We start from the raw sequence: 8,955 nt of genomic DNA, 5'->3' as shown, positions 1-8,955 counted from the left end.
CGCAAGATCTTTCTCTTAAATTCTATCAATCCTAACCTTTCTCTCAATCAATAAACCCTAACCTTTCTCTCTCTTTCCTCGTTTGTATAAATCAATTCAGTCAATCAATGATGCCATCATACGTTTCTTTTCTCCATTACCCACTTTTTTTCCCCTAAAATTATATCTGGGTTTCTGTTTACTCATATGATTTCTCCAAGATTTTGATGCATTCATCGCTTACACATCTCTCAATTCTCTTTCTATTGGTGGATCTGCTCTTTTTTGCTCTCGATGGAGGGTATTTTGTCAGCATTTAATCTGGTTAACCGGTCAAGTGGTCAGAATTATAACAAATTGAAAAACACAATGTCAAATTTGAGACAAAAAAAAAAACAGTATCAAATCAGAATTTTGGTATAAACTAAATATCTTTTATGTTATTTACCCTTTTTTTAATCACATAATGTAGTTTTTTTATTATTATTATTTTTTATTTACACTAGTAAAATTTTAAACTATTATCATTTATTTAACTTTTTAATTAAAACATGGGTTTATGAGGATTGAGGGCCTCCATTTCACTATCGAACCGTTCAATATGTTTTAGTATCTTTCATTTAATTTAAATTTATCGGAATAAAAGGTTTAACACATTACATAACACATTACCCTTTATCTTCTCCATTCACCCTCACTGAAAGCCATTAGTTGGTAAAACATATAAGGTAGTTGTTATTCTAGATAACCGAGCAAAATTAGTCCTAAGAATAAATAAAGATAAGTGGACTGCTATTTGAATGCAATTCGTCCTTAGAAATAACTCAACAAGTTAAATAAAATACCCAAACATCACCACGGGAAATTTTTTGGAAAGCAAAATAATTCTACAGGTATCCAAAGATCCACCAAGCATATATAAGAAAGTTACCATCCAAAAAAAAAAAAAAAACTTTTGTCAACTCTTGTCAAACTTATAAAAAGATTCATTTATAACCGGTAAAATCTATAAAAATACAGTTATTTACCGTCATGAATGGATTGTGTAGTCTCCACTTGAAATAAAGTAACTTGTACAGCTTTACAAAGCTTTCCTGCAAGGAGAGTAGCCAAACCCTGAGTTAATCGCCAGTCAACTCGATATTTTGAAGGATAACCTTACGCACGAATCATGAAAATTTAGCATCAAAATGACTTAATCCTATATCAAACACTTGCATGCATACATAAAAGACAAAAAAAAGATCTTTCACCTCCTTGTTAGAAACACTTTGTTAGCTAAGTAGGCAAGCCCCAACTTGTGGCTGTCTTTCTAGTGGTAATAAAACGTTAAAGGAAACAAATACCGTTACTATCTTGGGTTGTTTCGATGTCAAAATTACCTACTTATTTGATGCTGTTTTAGATATTTCACATATAAGTTATATGTTTGTAAGATATTAATTTGTAGAATCAAAGATTGTCTCTCCAAAAAATGACTTATGAAGAGAAGGAGACTCCAACAAACACTTATAGGATCAAATCATGTCGCAACATCAGATACACTAACATGTTAAATCAGAGTGTGTTCCAAACTCAATCTCGGCCGTTGTCAAGACAATATATAGTTTTGTGGTCTTCTCAAATAATTTGATTCTGTCATAAAACTCAATCTGTCAAATCAAGTTTTGAATTTTTCAAAGGACAGAAAAAAAAAATACCTGTAACTCTTCCAAGCTTCCTATTGGTGGACTGGTTTTGGGGGAATATGTTTCTGAAGCATATAAGTTCCTGGAAGGACTACGATGCTCATGGATTTCATGTTCTGCCTTGTTGATTCTTCAAGCGGCTTGAATCCGAAAACTCTTGTCCATGTTTCTATAAGATTAGGAATGGCAGGAATGACCAGCTCCTCGACACCAAGAAAAGAGAGAACCTGGAATTTCAGTCTTTGTTACAACTTTATTAGGCTGAAAATTTAATTTACTCAGCATATGTTAATTGCAAAATGAGAAATAAATTCCGGTATAAATGTAACTTTGATTGAAAGATATGGAAACGTACGTATTGAACCCAATTTAGTAGGCGGCGACACATTCCTTGCCGCCTATAGATTTTACGTGTGCCGATAAAAGGCATTTCTGCAAGCTTCTTCCCATGAACCCTGACGTGATCAACACATATATACAAATAAAATATCTGTTAGGATATATACCCTTCAAATGACACCTACGTACTAGCTACCTCCTGTCTTGATGATTTATAGAAATGAATTAGAGAAATAACCTTATCGATGCTACGGATATCACTTCATCATCCTTCTCCATGACTGCAGTGAAGAAACCACCATGATTCAGTGGTTTGTAGTTTGACCTGAAATGTTTTCAGTAGATGAGGCCCTAAACGCAATTATGTTACCTGCTTTGTCTTTGTCAATGATGATCTCAAAGATTGTATTTTTTTAATTTTAGGAAGTGATTCAGGATTTTCAACACCCTATCATAACAGGTATTAAGTTTTTATTCCTTTTACAATACAAAAAGCATTTTTTTTAGCCAACACCCCGTTGCTTCATGCAGGTCTGTCTTATGATACTCATATATATAATACATATATATATATATATATATATATATATATATATATATATATATATATATATATATATATATATATATATGTGTTAGCGGTAGCATTTGTTGGATAATCTTGATGGGTCATGGACAGTTACTTGTTTGCCCTAAATATGAAGTGGAGATTATACATAGGTCAGCTAGCAAGCATTTATTTAATTACCACAATTATTTGTTTAAGAGTTTAATTGTTTTGTTAATTTATAAATAGTGTAGACTAAAACATATTTCCTGGTTGCTGTGTAAATGACGTGAGAGTCGATAGCTGCGGGTTTAAAGGAAGGGATGATTTCCAACAACATTTATCGCCCGTACGTATCTTATAGCGATACCGATATATAGGACTTTCAAAAAGTGTTGTTGATATATATATATATGTTTGTGGGTACTTTTGAAAAAGTGTTTGGTGTTATGAGGGATAATTGATTTAACGAGACATGAAATTACCCGCAGTTGTATACCAAATTAGGGATCATGTCAACTCTAGTTCTGCGGTCAATAACCGGAAGGAAACATTCCTTCATAACCGAAAGTGCAACAGCCAGTTTGCTATTGCATTTGATCTTTATGGCATCAGTTTCAAGATCCTCGCTCGCATCAACGTGCTTGAGAAGTCTGACGGAAAATCCTTCACCGACTTCAATTTTTACTCCAAGTATGGCCTGAAGAGCCTCATAAATCTATATATCAACAAACAAAAGGTTAGTCACATATAACCAAAAAAACAAACAGAACCAGATGAGTAGTTTTTATTGTTCAATTTGGAATGACATATATCATTTTAGGTTTCTACCTCATGACATGTCTTTCCACATAAAGCTAGATCATCAGACTCTATTTTTGCACCGTTCCTGTCTCCGCACGTTTTATGGACTATAACAAACACACGCACATGATTAGCAAGATTCATCTGCAGATTCTGTAACCAAAATGGAAAGGAATCGAATCCTGATTACATACATCTGTCGTCACATAAGGAACATGACAATATCCAATCACAATTCCAGCAAATGTGTGCCCCATCTCCACAAAATTTGCAAGAACAGTAGATACAGTACCATAGTTCGGAAGGTAAATTCTAAAATGCACAAATTAAAAACATTAATTAATTATAAATAAATACATCTAAATGTAATTAATATAAAGAGTCAAAGAAAACGAAAAAAAAAGACATATATATATATTACTTGGATTTGAAGGCAACTCAAATGGAATCTTGCAGCGCAACCATGGCAACCAACTAGTTCACCATCACCACCACCACATACGTCGCATATATCTTCATTGAAGTTATTACCACTTGCATTGATCTTGCAAACTCCACTTTTTCTAATTTTAGGGGGTTTGCGTTTACGGGTTAGTTTTCGGGAAGGCTCTACGTAAAAATCATGCAATGAAGAGGGACGTCTCACGTCACGCTTTGGTCGTTTTTGTACTTCGGTTTGGTTTAATGGTTCGGTTGAATCATGTTTTCTTTTACGGTTTTCAGTTGGATCCCCAACAGAAATGGAATTGTTTCTTGATTTCTCCCACATTATATATGGACCTGTTTAATTTCAATCTGAAGGTGATAAACCCTACAAAATCAAACTGGAATTAATTAGAATCAAGGTTATCTTCAGATGTGTCTCCTGAAAGTGATTATGTGCTACTCCAAATCAGATAGCTTATCAATTTTATTGCAACAGATGATGAGGAAAAATCAACAACTAGCTACAATTCATTGACCATCATAGCATAAAATCAACTTTCTAGGAAAGCAATTGACCTCCGATTCTTTCAGATTCACAAGAATCTAAGCACCGTTGTTTTACATCCACAAGAATCTAAGCAAAATTCCAGCACACAAATTAAAACAACCCGAATTTAAGAACAAGTAAATGCTAGAATTGGTCTCAGATTTTTGCAAATTCACAAAATCTAATTAGTACAATTCATGCACAAAATAACACAAATTCAACAACAATCAGACGCTAGAACCGCTTCACCGTCACATACACCAATGCATATTTGAATCAAACAATCAAACCGCATCTACTTATAAAATCGGCATCATATGAACACAAATTACAAACCAAAACCGTCAAGAATCAAACCCTACACTTGGCTCAATCGACGCAATACACTAAAACCGAATAAACACGATCTTAAAAAATCCGAATGCAGAAATTCCGTTTGAAAATATCAAATTTTTACCTTACAAGCTAAAGAACAATGACGCGAACTTGTAGAACGATTCGATTTCAGCGTATCGTTTATATCCGATAAGAAGAAGATTGTGCAAAATATGAGCTGGGAATTTAATAAAGAGGTGACTGAAATTGAGGTGGCAAGGTTTAGAGAGAGATAGAGAGAACGTTTAATGGGGTTTTAGAGAGAGAAATGAGGAGGGCGTTTGTTGTGAAAATTTTGGCTTTTTGCATTTGATTTTTTGGATTGCGTTCACACAGGTGCGAGTATATTGTGTGCTGAGCATCTGCATCAAAAGTAGGCGGGGTTTGTGATTTTAAGGATTTCCTTAAGAGAAATTAAATATACTCCTTCCACATAATTCTAATTAAATATTTGTGATTTTAACGATATTTAATTTCTCTTTCCCTAATTCTAATGTCATAATTCCTAATTCCACATAGTTTTCATGTCCTAGCTAAGATCAAAGATTTACATCGAAGATATATATATATATATATATATATATATATATATATATATATATATATATATATATATATATATATATATATATATATATATATATATATATATATATATATACAAGGTTGTTTGTATGTTTAGAACAGATTAATCATATACTTAAACAATGATTAAACTACAACATACCAAATAAGTGGTTTTATATATTTTTGTAACATTTGTCAATATTTAAATATCATTATTTAGCTTTAATAGATAAATAGCTCAAAAATATTAATTTTTTCCCTTTGTTACCGCCTTAAGTCATAATAACTATTTTTATTTTGGATGCCAACTAATAAACATTTATAACACAATATATATATATATATATATATATATATATATATATATATATATATATATATATATATATATATATATATATATTTACTATCTTATAAAAGAAATCTCACTATTTCTAAAAATAGATTGAATATAATAATATTATTTATTTTAAGACGTTCAAATCATTAAGCTAATAGTACAAGTAGTCATCAATAGAATAATATTAAATTTTAACCTGTGTTTTGAATCCTTATATTTCTCAACAAAATCTATCTCCTTCCCTGAATTTCGAATAATTCAAAATTTGAAACCATCAGAAAATACATGTTGATTCAAATATCCCTCCTGCAGATGACTCTTTCTTAACAGGTTTTTATTTTAATCCTTACTTATAATTGATTTCATCATTTTTAACTTTTTGTATTTTTATCTTATAAATATATTGGATGAAGACCTTATTATATCAGGTTTGTTCCTAAAAAGGTTTTTACTATGTTTCTTTAATGTGTTAACTTTGCAGGTTCAAAGAACTCAATCAAGAGGGCCAGTTTGAGCATTGTATTATCATTAGTTTGTATATTTTGGCATCTTACTTTTGCAATAAAGAACGGTTAAACACAAGATTTGACATGATTAAGGTAGTTTATATATTTTTCATCTTGTTTAGTCTAAAAATGAAACATTTTTCATCATTGGTCCTTAATATCAAGTTTCATCACATTGACTTCCTGATTACGGTGATTATTGTCCTTATTATAAAGTTCTATATAGATTTTGTTCAATATTTTATGGTTTCGAGAACCTAAATTAATATGAATCCTTGAATTACATACCATCGTTGAAAATGTTTTAATTTGTGACCAAACTAGGTTTAAAATCACAATGAACAAGTTGACACCTGAGTATTTTGGCCTTCTCAAAGGCCCATTTATCGACTTTTGAATCACAACACCTGATATTCTAAAGGTTTATTTTTATAAACTATTATTTATATATTTTAGCATTTTACTTAGTATGACATTAAATTAATAAAGGAATTAAAGAAAACGAAAAAAAAAAAAAAAAGGACGATAGACAGTACAAGTGGTTTTGGTATGTATAAATGGGAGTAGTAACCATTTAGGGGGTGTTTGACAAAAAAGCTTATTGCTTCTTAGTTTATTAACTTATAAGTTAATAAGTAAGTGTAGGATAACTTATGAAAAAATGACGTATTAGAGGTTCCCCACCGGAATAAGTTATTTTAATCCAAACACTTTCTTAACTTATAGTGATGTGGAACCTAATAAGTTGTTTTAAAAAAAGCTTAGCCAAACACCCCCTTAATATGGTATGGTAATGCTCTTGAAAAATAGATGTAATTTAATATTCATTTCTCGAAGTGAACACAAAATGGTTTTAACTCTAAAGAGATCAAATTATTCGCCGTCCGCCGCTTTGCGCGGGTAGACAACTAGTATGTGTATATATATATATATATATATATATATATATATATATATATATATATATATATATATATATATATATATATATACTAGGTTAAAACCCGTGGAAACCACGGGTCAAAAAGAAAAATAATATTATAAATCCAAATATCTATGAAACATCAAATATTTATTAAATTTTATTAAATTAAAAAGATATAAATTTTGTTTTGAATATTATATTGATTATATAAAAAAAATAACATAAAGACTATAAATTACAAACATTCATTTACATACAAAATAAAATCATATTTTATTGTTTATGTATTTAAATTTAAATCGGTCAACATGAATGTCCCACATTTAACAAAATATAAGTATAATTTGAAAGTAGCTCATATACATTCCAAAGTATCATTACTCTTTTAACAATCAAATTGCCAACCACTTTTGACCAAAATCAAACTAATATTAATTAATGATTTGACCATTTTACTGTAGAGATCATCCATTCAAAGATCAAATTATGTTAGATATAATAACTAAGTTAACTAATTTATTTGTAAACCATCCATAATATATGATATTGATCGTTAATGAATATAATGATTCCAGTAAAAGAAATTTGTATTTTGAGAAAATGCATGTAGTATTAGCTAAACTATGTAAAATTTTCATAAATATAACGGACTAATAAGAAATAAACTATATGGTAGAATGCTACGATTGGATATATTATCCAAAGTACGATGCTATATATTGAAGAAAAAAAATATTAAAGTACAATGTTAGATAAAGACATGGATGAAATCATATGAATAACTTCTAAAATTTCATTTGTTTTTAAATAATATATTATCTTCAATCACCAAATTTGTTACCTAAAATAGTGTAGGATTATCCCAAAAGATAACTTAAGGAGTAACTTTACATATGAACATGTTAACCATGATCCCTTTCTATATTTTATGCTTGTTCAATCTTAACACGAAATCCAAGATTTATTTCTTAAAAAAATAAAATTATTTGTTAGTTTACGTACTTTAAAGATGAAATTGATGATCAAATAAATAAGATTCAAAGCATATTCCACAAGCCACCTTCAAATGATAAATAAATAGGAGGCAAATATTATGCTTTACACTTCAAGTACATAAGTAATCATCATTCTTTCCATAATTCCACATATATACATAAATTAGCAAATACACCAACTCTTTTGTACCAAAATGAGTTTTAAAGAAAAATCTGGTGCAGATGCACTTACACCATATTTAATCGCAATAATGGACTAAAATGCCCTTATGTTCCATAACCTATAAAGTTTTTTGTAGGGCTGCAAATTTTTCCTTATGTTTATCTGGTGAGAATATGAAGAGCTCAAAAGGAATATCCCACGCTTGGAATCTAAGCAATCCCATTTGGAAGAATCATAAAAAAATAAGATGCATTATTTAATTGTCATAAACATTAAAAAATATATATATACATATTAAAATGACTATTAAGTACTAACCTTTTCTTCTTTCTTATTCTTGTTGCATCTGCAACTGTTTTCAACCAAACCAATAGGAATAGGAAAATTGCATACACACACAATCACACACACATATAGATCAATAAGCAAATTTTGATACATAACTCAGCTGAAAATATAAAGATATCAGATATAGAAGGAAATTGTTACCCTTGACTAAATACAGATTAAGATGATGAATCTCCATAAGATCTTTAAAAAAGGGTACTTCAGGAACATCATAAACTTCATAATGTACAAATTTGAAATCAAATTCTATTTGTCGGCCAATTAAGAAAAACAGAGAAATGAATTTTTGATGGAATGAGAAGTACTCTGGGCATCCTACATTAGTTATGCTATATTTAGTTTAGCAATCAAACAAACTATTTTCAATTTTGAAATTGGTATTTACATATTAATTTTCAATTAAAAA

The 8,955-nt window shown here is 29.9% G+C and overlaps 2 long non-coding RNA genes across 2 annotated transcripts; both read right to left on the bottom strand.

Annotated features, from left to right (window-relative positions):
- Nucleotides 1-926: 926 nt before the first annotated feature.
- On the bottom strand, nucleotides 927-2,323 carry LOC145047248 (uncharacterized). The gene is made up of 4 exons (XR_013682170.1): nucleotides 2,245-2,323; nucleotides 2,023-2,122; nucleotides 1,680-1,894; nucleotides 927-1,073 (listed from the first exon to the last, which is right to left on the bottom strand). It is a non-coding gene; the product is annotated as an uncharacterized LOC145047248 (long non-coding RNA).
- Nucleotides 2,324-3,043: 720 nt separating this feature from the next.
- Nucleotides 3,044-3,661, bottom strand: LOC145047597 (uncharacterized). Its single transcript, XR_013682289.1, has 3 exons — nucleotides 3,552-3,661; nucleotides 3,385-3,464; nucleotides 3,044-3,271 (listed from the first exon to the last, which is right to left on the bottom strand). It is a non-coding gene; the product is annotated as an uncharacterized LOC145047597 (long non-coding RNA).
- Between the last annotated feature and the right edge of the window lie 5,294 nt (nucleotides 3,662-8,955).

The sequence above is a fragment of the Lactuca saligna genome, chromosome 5, assembly GCF_052625555.1.
Source record: "Lactuca saligna cultivar CGN05327 chromosome 5, ASM5262555v1, whole genome shotgun sequence".
Lineage (NCBI taxonomy): Eukaryota > Viridiplantae > Streptophyta > Magnoliopsida > Asterales > Asteraceae > Lactuca > Lactuca saligna.
Note: the sequence above shows the minus strand (reverse complement) of the source record. Positions and strands in the feature narration are given on the sequence as shown.